The 18,869-nt window shown below is 35.6% G+C and overlaps 2 protein-coding genes and 1 long non-coding RNA gene across 7 annotated transcripts in view; 2 read left to right on the plus strand and 1 right to left on the minus strand.

Annotated features, from left to right (window-relative positions):
- The window catches only part of LOC147411562 (putative disease resistance protein At4g27220), a 51,963-nt gene that overhangs the window by 18,272 nt on the left and 14,822 nt on the right, over positions 1-18,869 (plus strand). The window lies entirely within an intron of this gene.
- On the minus strand, positions 8,761-12,814 carry LOC147411564 (uncharacterized). Of its 4 annotated transcripts, XR_015180427.1 has the most exons (5): positions 12,619-12,811; positions 11,868-12,146; positions 11,065-11,293; positions 9,116-9,260; positions 8,761-8,996 (listed from the first exon to the last, which is right to left on the minus strand). It is a non-coding gene; the product is annotated as an uncharacterized LOC147411564 (long non-coding RNA). The 4 variants fall into 4 exon arrangements; XR_015180425.1 differs by lacking the exon at positions 8,761-8,996 and having other exon boundaries at positions 9,004-9,260; positions 12,619-12,814; XR_015180429.1 differs by lacking the exon at positions 8,761-8,996 and having other exon boundaries at positions 9,004-9,260; positions 12,027-12,146; positions 12,619-12,807.
- The window catches only part of LOC147411565 (disease resistance protein At4g27190-like), a 64,123-nt gene continuing 63,907 nt past the window's right edge, over positions 18,654-18,869 (plus strand). Inside the window, exon 1 of the mRNA XM_086449948.1 lies at positions 18,654-18,785. The gene's annotated coding sequence lies outside the window, so the exon portion shown is untranslated. The remainder of the gene's footprint in view (positions 18,786-18,869) is intronic.

Raw genomic sequence — 18,869 nt, forward strand, 5'->3', positions numbered from 1 at the left:
CACTGATTTTCCATAACATCAACTTGATGATGATTGATTGTGGACATCTACCTCATCGATATTTCCTATATGTAAATAAAATTGACATCCTGTTTATGTACAGCCACACTATTATTTAGCCTGTTGTGTCACTGATTTCCTGTCTTGGGCCAATTTCTTTGTTGGTTGCAGTATACCAATCTTCTTATGGAATTTCTGATTCCTAAGACACTTTGTGGAATTGTTCTTCCCAGATAGAATTCGTTATCCATTTGGAGTTATTCTCTTTTTTATTTTATTGTTTGGCAACTCTCTAGGTTTTGTTGCACTTTTCGCAGATTGGTCAACATTGGCATAGAAAATTTTCAAGTTAGAATTTATGGGAAGAGAAGCATCTATCATTTTTCATACAAATAGCAGAAGATATATTTTCCTTTCAAATACATTTTGTCCTAATCTCCTTTCTGTCCTTTAGTTTTGTGTATTGGATTTACATGCGAGATCACATTTTTTTAGTTCCCCAGCCCTTTCTTCTCTAGTGACCATTTCATTAATTGGAAATTTTTTTTTTTTTTTCGTGCTAAGTACACAGCGAGGTCCCTAAGGGCACATGTTAAGATGCATTAAATACGCCTTGTAAATATGTATTTGAAGTATTTTTTCTGTAGGAATTTTTTAGGGCATTTTTAATAGACGAAAATAAATTTTGGAGGTGTATTTAATGCATCATAACGTGTGCCCTTAGGGGCTACAGCACATGTTAACAAACCCCATATTGATTAAGGGCTGACGATATCTTTTCCTCAGTCTTGCAAGACAGACTTCAATAAAATGACAGCCTCATAAGGACACCAAAATTTTCCCTTTCTAATTTTGCAAGCACTTGTGAAATTGGGGAAAATTATTTAATGCATCATGTGTGAGGAACCCCTCAGTTTTGGGAGGTGGCTCAATGCTTCAACAGGGATTACATCCATTCGGATAATTTACAATGGTGAATGATGAATAGAGAACGATATACTCATACTTTGAAATATTGAAATGTAATTTTTTAACTATTTCAACCATTTTAGATGATGCACTTTGAGTATTTCAGGAAGATTTATCCAATGTTGAACACGAAAATTCAAAAAAAAAAAAAAAAAAACACAAAAAAATAATTAAAACTATGAAATACAATTAGATTATTGTAGATGCCAAAACTTGTTTTGCCTCGTGATTCTCACTAATCCGAATTCTAGCCTTCCAGAGCTCCGAGGTTTGTCTGCAACAACACCACTCCAACGCTCAAGTCAAGATTTTTAGTATAAGTAACGTTTAAGCATTTTTAGAGATCTAGTTGCATATCTTTTTGTCGTGTTACATCTTTGTATTTATAGGGGTTTTTTTTCCCTTAAATATTTTTGGATTTTCTCCATGATTCTCGTCCGAGTAGTTACACTTGTTTAGGGATTTGCCTTGACTCCCGCAAAAGCAATTATACTCCATATTTTACGGGATTTGTACCTCCTGTACTTCAAATATATTCCCTTGGATCTCGGTTACAGGCAAGTCTGGTCTTTATTATCCTTATGTCATTTCGGACAATCGGATAATTCGGTTATGTTGGCTTGTAGTTTGGACGTTTAGCTATGTTTCTTCGAGATTGCCACATGTCGCTTTTTTCGAAAAATATCCTCCACAATACCCCCTCTCGGGTTTTGGATCATGATCTGAGGCCCCGAGACAACACAATTAATAGTGGGCACATGCCGACTTTCTGTGGGAAGGTTGATCAGTAGACTCTCATTTATGTCATTAAATCTTGAGTCCGACCGTTCCAACTTCAAAGAATGCGTTCTAAATGATTTTTTCGTAAGACATGCTGCTGAATGCTCTGTTCTCTAACGCATTTATGCACCATACACACGTTTCACTTAGCCAGTGGCTAGTTGCCCACGTGTGTTCGTATTGTTTGCATCATTTCCCGTGCCCATCAATGTGTTGCCTCGCTCATTATTGCCTTGTTTTACGAGTGTATCAGGGCCTTTCATTTGTTGTGTATCTTGAGTCTCTTGAAGTTTATAAATCCCCCCCTTTCATCTTGTTCTTCATTTTTTACTTTTCACTCTCTACTTTTCTTCTTTAGCTCTCTGCCTTATCGTCTTCACGCTTTTATTAGCTCGGTGCTAGCAAGTCTTCATCAACAAAGTTCCCATTTCTAGTATCTTCCTTCGGCCACAAGGTTAGACAACAAAACCCTACCCCTCTCCGCAAAACTTCTTTCATTTTCTATTTCTACTTCTTCTTTTTCTCTCATGGCTAGGGAGAAGAATTATTCCCCCACATGCCCTCCACTAATTAAGATCAGGGTACTGAAGCTATCCCTGACGACGTGGGCGCATTTTTCACGAATGAGGCCTCGTCCTCTCAACACCTCCCCTAAGATACCATGGTGGTGTACTGGGAGCAATTTAAGGTTGGCCTTCAAGTTCCTCTAAGCAGGCTAGCTCGAGAAGTTTTAAAATTTTATCAAAGGGTTCTGACCCAAATGAGTGGTAATTTTTACCACCTAATTTATGCCATAGAGCAAATGAACACTCGGCTGGAAGAAGGTCTTAAACTCGGGCTTCTCAGCATAAAAGCCCAATTCTCTTTGAGGAGGTGCCCTAAGAAAGAAGGGTACTTCTATTTAACCAATTGGAGAGGTAAGCCATTTTTTTTTTCGAGTTTCTTAACTCAGACAAGGAATGGTTTTTGTTCCTGATCAAACTGACTAGTCGATGGGAGAGCACACCTGGGGACGAATTTCCCATGCTCGCGTTCAACTCATTCAATGGAGTCGTGAGTTTCCTTCCTTTTACCTTTTTAGTATTTTTCTTTTCGTTTTCCGAGTTCCAACTGTTGCCCTCTCATGACTACAGATCTGGGCAAAAAACAAGAGTATTGGCGATTCGGTGATAATTACTCATATACTTTCCAACTCGGAGTTGTATCATCGGGATACCGAGTTCCTTGCGCCCGTCGATTCTCGTGCGGAGGGCAAACAAGTAAGACGATCAAACTTCGTGCACCGACCTCTCGATGACGAAGACATGTCTCTTTGATCGAACTGGTCGGCACCCACTCTCGACTCTGACGCCTCCGATGACAAGGTGGTGGAGGTGCCACCTTCTCCTTGTTTCGAGGTGGAGGAAGAAAAAGAGGATGATCGGCTTCTTCTGAAGAGGCTGAAGAGGGGCACCGACCCCCGGCCTTCCAACGTTGGCCCTTCTGAGGCCCATTGAGCTCCATCACCTGCTTCGACCCTTACTACTCCAACCCAAGCCTCAACCTCCACTTCTGGGTCAGGGCCCAAGGGTAACAACCCTTAAAGCATTCCCTAGGTCGTTTCCCCATCCATGGTAGGTTAATTGGTCACGGACGATTGTTTTGTGCTTACCAACTCTAGGGTTGCGCGGGCAATGTTCGAGGCGTCTTGTCACCCCAAAGACAGGGCGCTTACTAACAAACACTTCGCAGAGGACCCTGCTCGGTTCTTCTGCAATATTTTTTGAGCGATGGTGGCAATGGGTTTTTTTTGTTTCTCTTATTTCCTCTACTTTCAATATTAATCTGCCAAGTTTTGACACTATGGGTTTTCATTTAAGGTTCAACACAACGTCCATAAGCTCAGATAGTCCAGGGATGCAGCCATTACCAACCATGATACCACCGAGGTAGCTGCGAAGAAGCTGTTGAGCGAGAGGGATGTTGTCGCGTCCAACACTCCGAAGATCCAGGGTGAACTGGATGCCGTGAGATCCCAGCTAGAACAAGCAAGGAAGGATCTCCCCTTGGTGGAGGGAGAACTCGCCTTGGTCAAGGAGTGGTTGGAAGCCAATGAGGCAAAGAAAGAGAAGGCGCTCAAGGATCAACTTGTTCTCCTCCAAGCTCAACTCGATGATTCGGAGGTGGCTTGGGAGAAGGCCTACAACAAGCTCAAGTCCAAATTAAAGAAGACCGAGCTGGCATTGGAAGAAAAAACCGCTTCTGTCAATCTTGCTGAGGCTTCCAAGGACAAAGAATACGCTCTTCATGTCGATGTTCCAACCTCCCAGTCTATGTAAAAAGTTTTTGTATTTGTAATAGAATTTCCTTCATTAATGAGAAATGAATTTTCTTTATCAAGGCAGTTTCCCCGGGTTTTAGAATAATTTGTATAAAATTCTCCTTTCCTAAGTACCTTTACTTGACTTCCAATCCTGCATGATTGGGCTCGACTCTACGTCGGGCCAAAACCCAGACAAATAATAGACGAACCGACTAAAGTCCCAGATCGGGCTTGTATATCAAAACGATCCAAAACTTAGTCAAATAAAAGTACCAACCACACACGGTCGGGCTTGGCTTGATTGACGTGTCAAGACTTAGATAAATAGGTGAACCAACCAAAATCACAGGTTAGGCTTGGGTACGTACCGGAACAATCTAAAACTTTCGCTATACTAACCCCACACAGTCGAGCTCGGCTCCAATGGCGAAGGTTAAGGAATGAAGTGAAGAACTCGAGGAGGAGGTTGAAAATAAATGAGATTGGTTTTTTCTCAGGTAAAACATATTCTTTTCTTTTTTAATATATAAAATAGGAAAAAAAATGGTAGCTAGTATTTATCTGTCAGTTATATTGCTTCAACACATGCAGTGTTCACTTCTCATTGGTTTTGAATTTGATCATAGTTTTAAAACTCATCTAGTCAACTCGAAACTCAGATGAGTCGACTCCACTCGATTGGATTTTGAGGTGACTCGTATACAAATTAAACTCTATAAATGTTCAAATCAAGTTGGGTTTTCGAATTTTAAGACTATGGTTATGATCTGGATAAAGTTAGGAAAAATGACCCTATTGCACCCTGATATATTTTTTTTCTAAATACCCCTTAAATTAATTATCCTATTGTTTATGTTTTCTGTAAAAAGTTGTTTCTATTGATTTTGTGACAACCTAGATATTATCCTAACGAGCTTTTCACCAAAAACTGCTTGCGACCGCACAATTAATCGTATTTTATTTTTATTTTTTACATATTTAAATATGAAGGTGGGGTTAATTTTTTTTATCACATGTCGGTGACATTACCACACATAAACTTCACCATCTCACCAAGATGGCACCTTAAAACATGTCTTATTGCCCCACGCAGGATCGAACTAAATTCCATCGTAAATCAGTCAGTTTCCATATCAAATGAAAAAAATTGAGCGTTTCCATCGAAAAATTTCCCACAAAAAATGATTATAAAAATATTCATTTTCTACTATTTAGTCACCTTTGATGCACCCAACCAAAAATAATAGACCTTTTTTCTTAAACGAAAAAGGTTGCTTAGATTCCACTCAAGGCCATAGTTATTAGAGAATAAGATGCACTGTATTAAAATGCATGAGATACATTGTATCATTGTTAGTGTATCTTACACGAATGGAAGGTTGTGATGAAGGATATTCTAGAATATATATTGATATTTAGAATATATCAATTAGGATATTCTAGAATATTTATATTAGGTAGGTTTCATATATCTTGGTTGATGTAATGCCTATAAATACCCTATTGGGATTTTTGTAATATTCATCCAAGAATTATCAATAAAATTTAGTATTTCTACATGATATCAGAGCTCAAGCTCCACTGAGCACATCGATCTTGGTGTGCCGTTCTTCGGCGATGGCGCCACCGCCATCGCCGAACCTTAATCATTTTGTTATGTTATTAGTATTTTTTTTCAATAAAAATACCGTCTTTATTTATATTTCGGATCTAGATATCTTTTATTATCTTCTTTTCTATTACTCTAGGTTTTTTGTTTTTCCAATAAAAATCACAACTCCTTCCATATATTTACAAATCTCCCAATTTCACACATTCATGTTACATGATCTCTTTTTTTTTTTCCTATATAAAATCTCTCTAACGAGAATTTTTTCATTTAAATGGCACAATCCTACTTTTTATGCTTCTGGGAGAGATCATGACAGATTTAGTCTACTTGTATTCAAATGGATCATGAGACTCTAAAAGTACTTTTAGAGCCAGCCATCCCCACCCATTGAAAAATTCCTTGCGTAACATACATTTTGCATTGTTGTCACATTCTACATGCTAACATTGATTCCTTTTAGCCCAGCTAATAGGATCTAGAACTAACTGCATTGTGTCCTGAACACTTTGTCTCACAGCACAGGCACCACAACCCCTTGGAGCTCAATGCACTGCAAGCTAATACAATGATTTCGGTAGCTGCCCTTTCTTTGATATCTGTAGAATAGATGATATTTTAGCAAACCACGCACTTTTGGCTATACAACAAAGCATTTAAATAATTTATCTGTTAATATTTGGTATGTAAAGACTACTTGTTATATTTATGGCTTGTATTATGTTAGTGGTATTATATTGGCAGAGTGGACTGTGTGTATAGACTATGATTAAATTCATAGCCAACTTGTTTTAGGATTTCTATGAGGGATTTTAGTTTTTTTTATTTTTATTTTTAAAAGAAATGTGATTGAAATATTGTAACTCTGGATTTCATGGAAATAGTGAAAGGATATCATCACCCCTCGTGGACGTAGGCAATCTTGCCAAACCATGTAAATTTTGTGTTGTGCTCTCTCTTATTTCTGATTTTGTGTATTTTTTCTCTCTTTATTATCATTGTTTCTCACACTCGATTTTGTACACTATTCATGTGTTATTAGTCTGATGGACTACTACTACGACCCCTGTGTATTTTTGTGCAAGGATATTCACTGATTTTCCATATTATCAACTTGATGATGATTGATTGTGGACATCTACCTCATTGATGTTTCCTATATGTAAATAAAATTGCCATCCTTTTTATGTAAAGCCACACAATCATTTAGTCTGTTGTGTGACTGATTTCCTGTGTTTTGGGCCGATTTCTTTGTTAGTTGCAGTATGCCCGTCTTATAGAGTCTGACTCCTGAGACACTTTGTGGAGTTGTTCTTCCCAGATTGAATTCGTTATCCTCAACATTTGGAGTTATTGCCTCTTTTTTTTTATTTTATTTTTTGGCAACTCTCTAGGTTTTGTTGCAATTTTCACAGATTGGTCAACATTGGCATAGAAAATTTTCAAGTAAGAATTTATGGGAAGAGAAGCATCAATCATTTTCCATACAAATAGTAGAAGATATATTTGCCTTCCAAATACATATTTTCCTAATCTCCTTTCTGTCCTTTAGTTTTGTGTAATGGTTTTCCTTGCTAGATCACATTTTTTTAGTTCCCCAGCCCTTTCTTCACTAATGTCCATTTCACCGATTCCTACCGAATAAAATAAAAAAGTACCATATCAATTAGAGTCGTGATAATTTGACAACCACACTTGACATACTCAATTGATTACCTGATGTGACAAGTTCGGAAACTATAGATCTGCTCTCCTCGGGATATACGGATGAACTTTCCCATTAAAATTTGTATCTCGAGGGAACCATGTTTCCAGAGGAGTGCAGATCTACAGTTCCCAAACTTGTCGCATCTGGATAGTCAGATTATCACAATTCTATCAATTATTGAGAAGTGGCATATCTATGCTAAATTGGGGTGGGGGCAGGGCCCGAGTTGGGGTAGGTTAGGGATAACTAATAATAATTGGGGCAAGGTCGGGTTTAGCTAAACCTGCTCTATTGTTATCCCTAATTTTTAGGTAAAAACTTAGATCGATTTGCCAACCCTTCCTATATTATTTAAATTAGACTTGCCATTTATGCTTTCTTGAATATTAGAGATACCCTTATATTTTGAAATTAATGAAATGCCCCATTTGACATAGGTCTGCTGTGAGAGCCTAATATACTTGAACTAAATGCCATCATCTTCAAACTAATTTTCTTGGCAAAACCCAATCAAATTCAACCTAGTTTTTCCCCCCCAAAATCACTAATCTCCAACTTAATTGTGAAGTTTTCAGCCCTATACTTCAAGCTTAAGAGTCTATCTTCTTCAATCCTCAAATTGCAAAATCACTCATTTAGCTAATTCTCTCCAAACCGGTCATCTTCAACCTTAGTGTGAAATTTAAGAACTCATTTTCTTCAACTTTGGTCTTATGTGGGAGATTAACTGGATTTTTTTTTGCTAAGCAAGCAGAGAGGTCCCTAAGGGCACACATTAAGATGCCTTAAATACACCTGGTAAATAATTATTTGAGGTATTTTTTTAGGACATTTTTGATAAATAAAAATAAATTTTGGAGGCGTTAAGCGTTTGAAGTATTTTTATAGCAAACAAATTTTGAGGGAATTTTTTATAGAAAAAATAAAATTTGGAGATGTATTTAATGCATCATAACGTGTGCCCTTGGGGGTTACGGCACATGTTCGCAAACCCCATTTGATTAATGGCTGATAACACACTTTGGACACCAAAATTTTCCCTTTCAAATTGTGCAAGCACTTGTGAAATAAATTGGGGAAAATTATTTAATGCACCTTGTGTGAGGGACACCTCACTTTTGGGTGGTGACTTAATGCTTCAACAGGGATTACGACGCATTCGGATAATTTACAATGATGAATGACGAATAGAGAACGATATACTCATAATTTTAAATATTTAAATGTAATTTTTTAACAATTCCAACCATTTGTGATGATGCATTTTGAATATTTCAGGAAGATCTATCCAACCTCAAAACACGAAAATTCAACAGAAAAAAAAAAACAAAAAAATAATTAAAACTATGTAATACAATTAGATTACTAGTTTAAAATTTACAAAATAATTATAAAAAATTTAATCACAGATCATGCAAAATTTGTAATTCGTGTGCTGCTACCTACTAGTTACATATAAACAGTTGTGTATTTCTCATTTCAATTCCAATACTGAAATAAGTAGAGCAGATTTAGGATAATCAGATCTGGTAAATCAACAAAACACAGAATTATCTTAATTGTTGAACCACTTCTATTGAGACCACAAAAATGTTCATTCACTGCTGGACAGATCCTGAGTTTGATTTCTGGTACAAATAGAAATAACAGTTTTATAGAGAAGTTAGAATGGCTAAATTACTTTAGTGAAGGATAAAACAGTGAACACAAAGCGAGTCAGTAGCATATCGTTGTATCATGTACTTACATTAAAAAATCAATAAACCATATCATCTTCAAACAGAAATGATCTACGCCGACATGAACCAGTGGTCTTCAATCAGGTTTTTTCAAGTTCAAACAGTTGTCGGCAGCTTGGTTAAACAGCTCCTGAACCTGCTTCAATTCCTATTCTGCAAACACCAACAATTGTTAGTTGGACATAAGTTCCCAGCATCAGAAGTAAATCATAGATTTCCTAAAATTAACTTTTTTTTTGGTATTGTAGAAATCAAAATTGCAGCAAGGGCCCTACATCCCTTTTAAATTACTGAAAAGCCCTTAAGTTTTAAATAGGCCCTGCACATCCAAAGGGGGCAAGAACCAAATAGCCTGATCATGAACCCCACATATTCAAAGAGAGGTGGGGTTCGGAGAAGTCCTTAACACACCAAGATTGGATTGGGAATGATCTTGAACTTGAACAAATAGCAAAGCCCATTAGTTGATGGATGGGCTGGATGGGTGTCATTGAAAGATTAATCCTACCTTAAATCTATAACCACAAGAGACAAGGCTCTAAAGGCGAACATCATTCTCAGTTGATCAAGTGTGAAGGTCGGAGAGGGAAAAAAACATATGAAGTCTCTATAGAAGAACAAACACAGCCAACTGTTCTACAGATTTCTCATTTTTATTTTTTTTGAACCACTCAATTCTTTGGTTGGCAACTCCAGATTTCTCATTCAATCAAGCATGAAGCTTGAAAATAAGAAAAGATAATAAGTCTATAGAGCAATACAAACTACAAGCACTTCTCCATAGAAGCAAGGCCTCAATTCTCATGAGAAACATAATGTTTGCACTTTTGCCAAGTTCTGTATGTTCTCTCAGAGGTTTTGCATGCAGTTTCCATTGAAGTGTGTAAATGGAAACAAAAAAATCTACTGAATGCAGAAGGAAAGAAATAAATTTGAGGCGGCATGAATGTGAAGCCTCTATTTTATACTTAATGGGTAATAATATCTTACTATTTTCCTTAGTGATGGCAGATATTGACATTTATTTTACAATGTCTTCTTATTTCAAAGTGCTTCTCTTTTAAAATGAACAATGAAAGAAGCGGTTACGGGAAACAACTTTGACACACCACTGTCAAAAGTAGAAAAAACAGAGCCTAATGAAGAAGGTGCCAACCTCCCAGTAACTATAGATCAACTAGATCATACAACATCATCAAAGGGAAACTGGCATTGCTTCGCAATGTCTTAAAGATTGTAGATGACATATAAGCTAAAAACGCAGTAATAATGGATTCTCCAAGGAAATATAGGTTGGAGTTGCTAGCTGAAATGGTGAAGGAACACTAGAAAAAATAAGTGAATAAGAAATCCTGACCATTTTGGGTAGTGATGGCAGATGTTTGACCGTCTTTTCTACAAGGTCTTCCTAATTCTTACTGAATCATGTACTGGCAGATGTGAGGGGTTACCACTTTCATCATCAAGAATAGATATTCAAGAGCATATCTGTTTTTAACAGGATCCTTTTGAAATGTAAATCTTATTTATTTGCAAGGGGAAAAAAACTATCAGAAAGAGAATTAAAGTATCCATCAAATAGATTGCAAGGAATGCCCACCAACATCATCAGCATGACACACAAATAGAGATTTGGACACAACACTTGATGGATATTACCAAGAAGAGCTCCAAGAACAAAAGTTGGCCCAACCAGGTGATACTAATTCCTAGCATCCTACCACATTATTTTGAGAGTCTAAAGAACATTGAAAAATGTTTAGAAAGCATCATCAAAATACAGTGGCGAAGGCCACTGAATCTGGATAATTTTTCTTAAGATAACCCAGATGAGATCCATCAAGTGATCTTTATTAGTGGAGATATTAATAATGCTTTAAAAGGCTCGGATAAAATTATTAATTCTTTATTAGTAATCAATATACAAAGTCTCCTGAAGTACAAACACTTTCCATACCTGCTTTGCAGCCTTAACAATCGCAGCACTCATGGCCTTGGGTTGCTCTGCAATGTTGACTGTGCTATCCGAGGGATTAGCAGGTGGCTTCAGATAGTTTGGAGAAAGCCTGACGGGCAGAGCATCTCTTTGCAAAGTCCCGAAGTATTAAAGGCAAGTGATGCAATTGTATTCACATGTTCTTGTAGCTGAGATATGATGTCCATCTTATAAACTTGGCATCAAAACTCTGAGATGAATATTAAAACATACGATCAGAATAAATACTTCAATATATATAAAGTTCTTGTGATATTAAGAATACAACAGAAGTGCCAGAATGATTTACATTTGTATTGATGAACCTCAATAGATTATTATTTGTAAATGCACTACTGTCCATGTATATATCAGATAAAAAGAGAGATTTTTAACTAAATCAATCTCATATTTTCGGCTAATCGGGCAATAGGTCTAAGGATAAGACCTTGATACCATGCAAATTGAGATGATGACGGAAACATAAGCAAATAAAACTATAATGATTGGGACATACACAACTTGTAAATGCATTGATTAATTTGATTTGCGTGTAATGGACATAATATTTCATTTTGATTTTGGAAATTTGGTTAAGTTTCAACGTCTCGGAAAATCCATCAAGTCGGCAACTTTATGTAATTGTTCACAACAGTTACAATAATGAAAATTTTCTTTCTTACCTTCAGATAATGAAAATCCAGAGAGACCAAGCTCAATTTCAATTGGGAATCAAGTACAAGTAAGAACATATAAGGAAGAAGAATCTGAACCATGAAACTTACAAGTAAATAGGGGAAAAAAATCCCCCAATGATAATGCACCTTCCATGAAAAACCCTAATTCGAGCTTTCTTCAGTCAATGTACCAATTATACCCAGAAACAAAACGCAGAAATAAGAGAAACCCTAATTAAAGAAATACTTCAAACTCTAAAAACCAACCAATGTTCGTTGTTGTTCTTTCATAGATGTATGGACTGAGTCATTCGATTCAGACTGTTGTAACTTCGAATCAATTACAGAGCTCTCAAAGAATGTTCCACCAAGCTTCTTCTTCTTATTCTGATAATATTATTATTATTATTATTATTAAAACCCTAATATGAAAAGAGAAATCAGTGTCATATAGGAGAAATCTTCTATGTTCTCTCTCAAGAGAGAATTTATGACGTCACCCTGAATTTTAACTCATGAATCAGAAACGTATGCGAAAAAATAGTTCTCTTTGAACCCTCTAAAACCCTAGGTTGAAAAACTGAAATCGAAACCCTAATACCCTATCGATGATGTTAAAGGAACCATATTTCTCCACTTATCAAAAAAACAAATCGTATTCCTCTCTCTCTTTGTACCCTTTTTGGATGATTTGTGTATGGATTTGTTCAAGATTTCGGAGAAAAATGGATTAACACCAGAGGTTGAAGAGTTCGAAAGAAGAATGGTTTAATCCTAGAGGTTGCAGAGTTTCAAGATGAAGAATCTTTGGTTGGAGGTTGAAGATGAGAGCATTGAGAGAGAGAGAGAGAGAGCTTACCTGCTAGTTTGATGTAGCTTCATTCATGGAGAAAAGAGTATCAAACACGCACAAATCAGTAACTTACGCGAGTTAACAACTCGCACAATAAACACAAATATCCGGTTTTTAAAGTTCAAACAGGCACTCCAACCTTTACTTGCTACACCCCAAATATAAAAAAATCAACTGCGTAGATCAAGTAAAAGTTGGAGTTCCAATCATGGTTTTAAAACTCGTTTTGACGTCTTGTTTCATCCATGAAGGAGACTGAGTTGTCTCGTTCAACAATGAGACAAATGAACCATGATTTTAAATCTAGTCCGATACGTTTGACTTACCCATCCATCTCGTTGGTGGACGATACCGCCATGTATCGGATGAGTCATCTCGGTCTCGAGATTTAAAATTGTGGTTCAAATAGAAATTCTCTCTTTTCGCTTTTAGTTTCTTAGATTTTTATTTGTTAGATTTAGAATCTTTTCTGAGCCTAATTCTAATTATAAGCAATTGTTGAAGTTGTTTGACTGTGTCTTAATGCTTTGTAATGTTGAAGTAAATTTTTTTTTTTTGCTAGGCAAGTGAAAGCGTGAAAGTTCAACCGGTTTAAAACCTAGGTTGTGGGATCAACATTCCACAAGTCTTACCAATTTAACTAATGTTAAAATGTTCGAATGGTGAGTTTTTATCTTTGACTAAATTGTGATAAACAATTCAAGAAATTTGGGTGTAATAACTAAAAGTTGGGGTGCCAATAGCAACTCTTTAAAAGTACAAAAAAGGTGAGATTCACCCATGTTTGGGTTTGAAAGAGAAAAGTAGTGGTGAAAAAATAACAGTAACCCTTCATGGTATGTGATTGGTGTGCTATAATATATATATATACACACACACATATATCTACTCATATATCTACAACGTGTTTTGTCCTATGTGAATTAAAAATTTCAGATTGAACTGATTTTTGGTGAGGATGATCTCGCTAAAACTTTTAACCTCGTCAAAAGTGATTTATAAAAAATGGACGGTCCACGAATCCTCTAAAAATTTTGGTTTATATATATATATATATATATATATATATATATATATATATATATATATATATATATATATATATATGTTAATTTTAACATAATTTATTAATCGGATGTGGAGGTGGATCTTCGGATGAAGTCTATAATTGTAATAATATTGCAATAATTAAACTAGTATTGTCTTCTAATTGCAATGATCATCAATATTCTCACTATGATCATTGTTTTTTTGGAAATAAATTATCATTATCTATTTATGAAAGAAAAATCAGTAATATTATTAATAGTGGTTGAAAAATGGTTTTTATTGTTAGGTTTTCAACATTTTGCAGAAAACTCTTTTATGAAGTTAGAAATTTTAGATTCTCTAATCTGAAGTGTTATTGAAGAGGTGGCCCAACAATAAAGTTTATAGATTAAGTCATGGGCCCACATTGTCTTCTTTTTCATGGGAAGTTAGTTTGTAGACTTATGTCGCAAATTCTCAAGTTCTGATACAGAAATCCCAGAGATAAAAAAGAATTCAAACCACTGTCATTTTAATTCGTCCCCACTGTATTTGTTCTTTCTTCTCTCTTTCTCCTTTATTAGGATAACTAGCTGGAATACAATCTAATAATCTACCTTTATTAACTGAAAAGGGGAGAAGAAGATTATACTCTACCTTTGTTAACTGTACCGGTATTTTTGCCGAGTGTAATTTCTTGAGCATTTCTTCCTCTGAAGGCAGCAGGAATAAAACTGACCTGCCTCCAGAATGGTAATGAGCAGTGTGGCCGACGCGATGAATATAAGTCGCGACATCGTCTGGACAGTCCACCTAAATAAAGATGGAAATTAGCACAGAGACCAGTCCCAGCAAAAACTTGGTTCTTCCCTAAACGAGACTCACCTGGACAACCCAATGAAATCCAGGCCACTAGATCCCACATCAGTTGCGAAGAGGGCAGAGCGCTCCTCACAGAATGTGAATATATCCCCATTCTCCGTTCCTGCTTCATCCAACCATGTAGACACGTCTAAGGAATTCCAGGACGCAGCTTCTTGAATATTCAAAAACAAATTTCACCTGTATTGACCCAAGAGTAATATTTTGAATTAAAATAAAGCATAAGTTTTTGTTAAGATGTATTCGTAAATGATAACAGTTAAAAGAGGAATACTTGTTACATGATGACAAGACATAAAGAAGTTCTCACGCCACACACTCAAAGCATTAAGTAACATAGAGAATTAAACCTTTGGACTGATCCTGCCTAAGAGGTCTCCAAAGGCAAAGAATTGGTTTGGATTGATAAGAAACAAAGCTTAGTTTATGTGTCTCTGTTTTGGGCTTCTGTTTTGGATAGATAAATAATACAAAATTGAGAAGGCAATTAGGCACCCTTCAAAAAAGTAGATAATGGCAGGGGGCATTTTTTCCCTGCTCGAAAATCCATTGCTCTTTCGCTCCCAAACTCTGCAAATGAACAATGAATAAAGAAAATGTGTCCCAAAAACCAACTTAAAATACTCCATGGTTGTATAAAATCTGAATCAGACCTCTGCACATCTAAATGCTACTAAGGATGTAAAAGACTAAGAACAGAAACAGTTGAGAACAAAGTTCTAACAAAGATTCAACCAATATCAATATAATAAACAAAAACCGACAGATGTCCGAAAAAATTATAGATAACTTGATCCCATCCTGAGGAAAATGTGCTAGATGTAACAAACCAAAGAGTTTCTTAAACTTACACATTGCAAAAAAAATATTAAGCTACTCCATCAACTTTTAGACTTCCATGTCCAAAAGGGTGGAGCTAACTGTACTGAAACAGAACTAATGTATTTGTTACTCTTACAACTGCTTGACCAAACAAACTTCTCAGTGGAACAATGAATTAAGTTAATTTTTGGAGTGCAGTAGTGATACGCTCCCTTTTTCCTATTTAGGTTTAGCTTTAGGGGCTCCGTATTGTAGTAAAAAAATTTAGGAGGGAGTTATCGAAAAAATGAAAAAGAAATTAAGTACTTAGAAGGCAAAATATCTCTCCAAAGGGGGTAAGGTTACGTTGATTCAAAGTACTTTAATAAGTATTCCGATTTACTTTTTATCTATGTTCTTGTTGTCTAAATCGGTGGAAGTTAAGATTGAAAGACTCATAAATAATTTTCTATGAAATGATAATAATGGTGGTAGAAAGTATCATTTGGTGAATTGGAAGATGGTTTGCACTCCAAAGAAGAATGGAGATTTGGGGATTAGAGGGTTAAGACTAACAAATAAAATTCCCTTAAGAAAATGACTTTGGGGATTCAGAGAAGAAAGAGACAACTTATGGAGGAGGGTGGTTCAAGCTAAATATGGAGAGAAGGGGTTTGGTTGGTATAGTAATGAGGCTAGAGGAACTTATAGGTGTAGTGTGTGGAGAGGTATACTGAAGGGTGTTGATAAGTTTGATAGGGAGATTAGATTCAAAGTTGGGTTGGGGGACAATATTAGATTTTAAGAGGATTTTTAATACGGAACTTCATCTTTGTCTATTCAATTCCCATCCTTGTACACTTGTTCTTTGAAAAAAAAATTACTCAGTAAGGCAATGTCTGATTCGGGACGGGAACACGAATTCTTAGGATCTGGGATTTAGGAGGAATTTCAATGATTAGGAATTGATGGAGGTTACATCTCTTCTAGATCTCCTCAATTCGATCTAATTAACGAGCAAGACATAAGAGAATGGCTCAAGGCCAAAAATAAGAAGTTCTCTGTCAAGTCTTTCTATTATTGCATGCTTCCGTCGTGTGAGGTATCTTTCTCTCCATATATGTTATTTGGCCCAAGCTTGTTCCTTTTAAGGTGTCTTTTCTTTGTGACTTGCTTCTTTAGGTAGAATCATCACCTTAGATATTTTGATATGTCAGGGGGTGGATTATCCCAAATTTTTGACCTTTTTGTTCGAGGGACGGAGAATCCGTCAACCACATTCTTATTCATTGTTCTTTCTCCCGTGTTATTTGGATGTTATTTTTATCTCGTTTCCAGGTGGATTGGATTTTTCATTTATCTTTCTTTGCACTTTTAGAGGGTTGGAGTTTCAATATCTTCTTTTCTAGGAAGATGTATCTTTGGACTATCCTTCCTTTCGCCATTACTTGGGGTACTGAAGAGAGCATAATAACAGGGTGTTACATAGCAAGGAGAGCTCGTCTCACACGGTGATTTTAGAGATTTTGATATATAAAAAATATATATATATATACATCTTGAAATATGAATTATAAATATGAAAGAAATCAATATGAGAAATATTTTTAAATTATGATAATATTAAGTTCGGGTTGGGCAAATTGGGTTGGTCGATACCTATGCCCACGCTCAATCCAATTTAAGTAGGGCATTTTTTGTTGTTGTTCGAATTCGGGACGGAACCTAAGCTAACTATACCCAAACATGACCCAAGGTTGGGTTTTACCGGCCCAAGTTGCAACCTTACTTACGCGTACATTCTTGTAATGCCATAACAGATGAGGTAAATTACACTTTGACCCCCCAAGAGTTTGGTATACTTTCATTTTGACCACTTAACATTTTGATAATTGCACTTATCTCCCTTATAATTATCTAAGGGGTTGACTTACTCCTTCTGTCAAATTTATGTCAACCTAACATTTAAATTCCATTTATAAAGATCATTTTGCCCTTTTAAAATGTTACCCTTTTTAACAAACAAAAATAAGCCTGTGAAGAAATGGGTTCAATGAATGCTTGACAGTTTAATTATTGTTTTAAATTTTATTTTTTATAAAAAAATAATATAAAATAAAAGGTAAAATAATTAAATAACATCTAAATTTTAACCTCGTCAATGAAAGGGGAGGGTTAAGTGAAATGATCAAAACATTAAAGAGTCCAAATAAAATTATATCAAAATATAAGGGGTCAAAGTATAATTTACCTTAATAGATGTTACTTTATGGTATTATTTCCACGTGCATGACTTGCATTATTTTCATTGTTTATTAATAATTATGATTTTACCGTGTTAAAAAGAAAGGCAAAGGAGGGCACAATCAATCAAATCAAATTAGTCGAAGACAGGTGGAAAGAGCGAAAGCAAGCCACAATAAAAATAAATAAAAAAGATAGTATTGGTTGGTAAGGGGTAATGATGCAGAGAAAAGCCCTACGGTGAAAAATAGTCGTGAGGGCTGAAAATTGTTGTGCTTGAATTAAGAGTGTGAAAGAAATCAAGATTAGAAATATTTTTAAATTATAATAATAGTAAATTCAGTTTGGACAAATTGGGAAAGGCGATGCCCATGTTCCATCTAATTTGAGTCGGGCATTGTTTTGTTGTTGTTCGAATCCCAAGCAAAACCTAAGCTAATTATGCCCAAACATGACCCAAGGTTGGGTTGAATCCATTGGGTTTGAGTTTTATTGACCCAAGTTGCAACCTTACTTATGCATACACTCGTGTAATGCCATAACAGATGGGGTAAATTCCATTTTGACCTCCTAGAATTTGATATAATTTCATTTTGACTCTCTAACATTGTAATAATTGCACTTATCTCTCTTATAATTATCTAAAAGGTTGACTTACCCTTTCTGTCAAATTTCTTTCAACCTAATAGTTAAATTTTATTTATAAAGATCATTTTACCCTTTTTTAAGATGTTACCCTTTTTTATAAACAAAAATGGGCCTATGAAGAAATGGGTTCAGTTCAATGAATGCGTAGACTGGGGCATTCTAATTATTGTTTTAAATTTAATTTTTAATAAGAAAATATATAAATAAAAAGGTAAAATAGTAAAATAACATTTGAATTTAAACTTGTCAATGAAAGAGGAGGTAAGTGTAATTATCAAAACATTAAGGGCTCAAATTGTAACTTACTGTAAAAGATGTTACTTTATGACATTATTTCCACGTCCATGACTTGCATTATTTTCACTATTCATTAATAATTATGATTGTACACAGTGTTGAAAAGAGAGGCAGAGGAGGGGAAAAATTCAAAAGCAAACACAATAAATTAAAAAAATAAAAAAGATATTAGTGGCATGTAAGAGATAGTGGATAGAACTGGAAGTAACCTTGGATTCATCTTTCTCTATATCGTAAGTGAAAAAGAGGAAGCAATTGGCCGAAAAGTTCAGGTTAGTATCCAAAATCTTTCCTTAATTATACTCTACTTCATTCGTCTTTAATTTTTATGTAGTTGGCTTCGATCTCCAGTGTGC

Source organism: Akebia trifoliata, chromosome 1 (genome assembly GCF_017979445.1).
Source record: "Akebia trifoliata isolate Shusen 1 chromosome 1, ASM1797944v1, whole genome shotgun sequence".
Taxonomy (NCBI): domain Eukaryota; kingdom Viridiplantae; phylum Streptophyta; class Magnoliopsida; order Ranunculales; family Lardizabalaceae; genus Akebia; species Akebia trifoliata.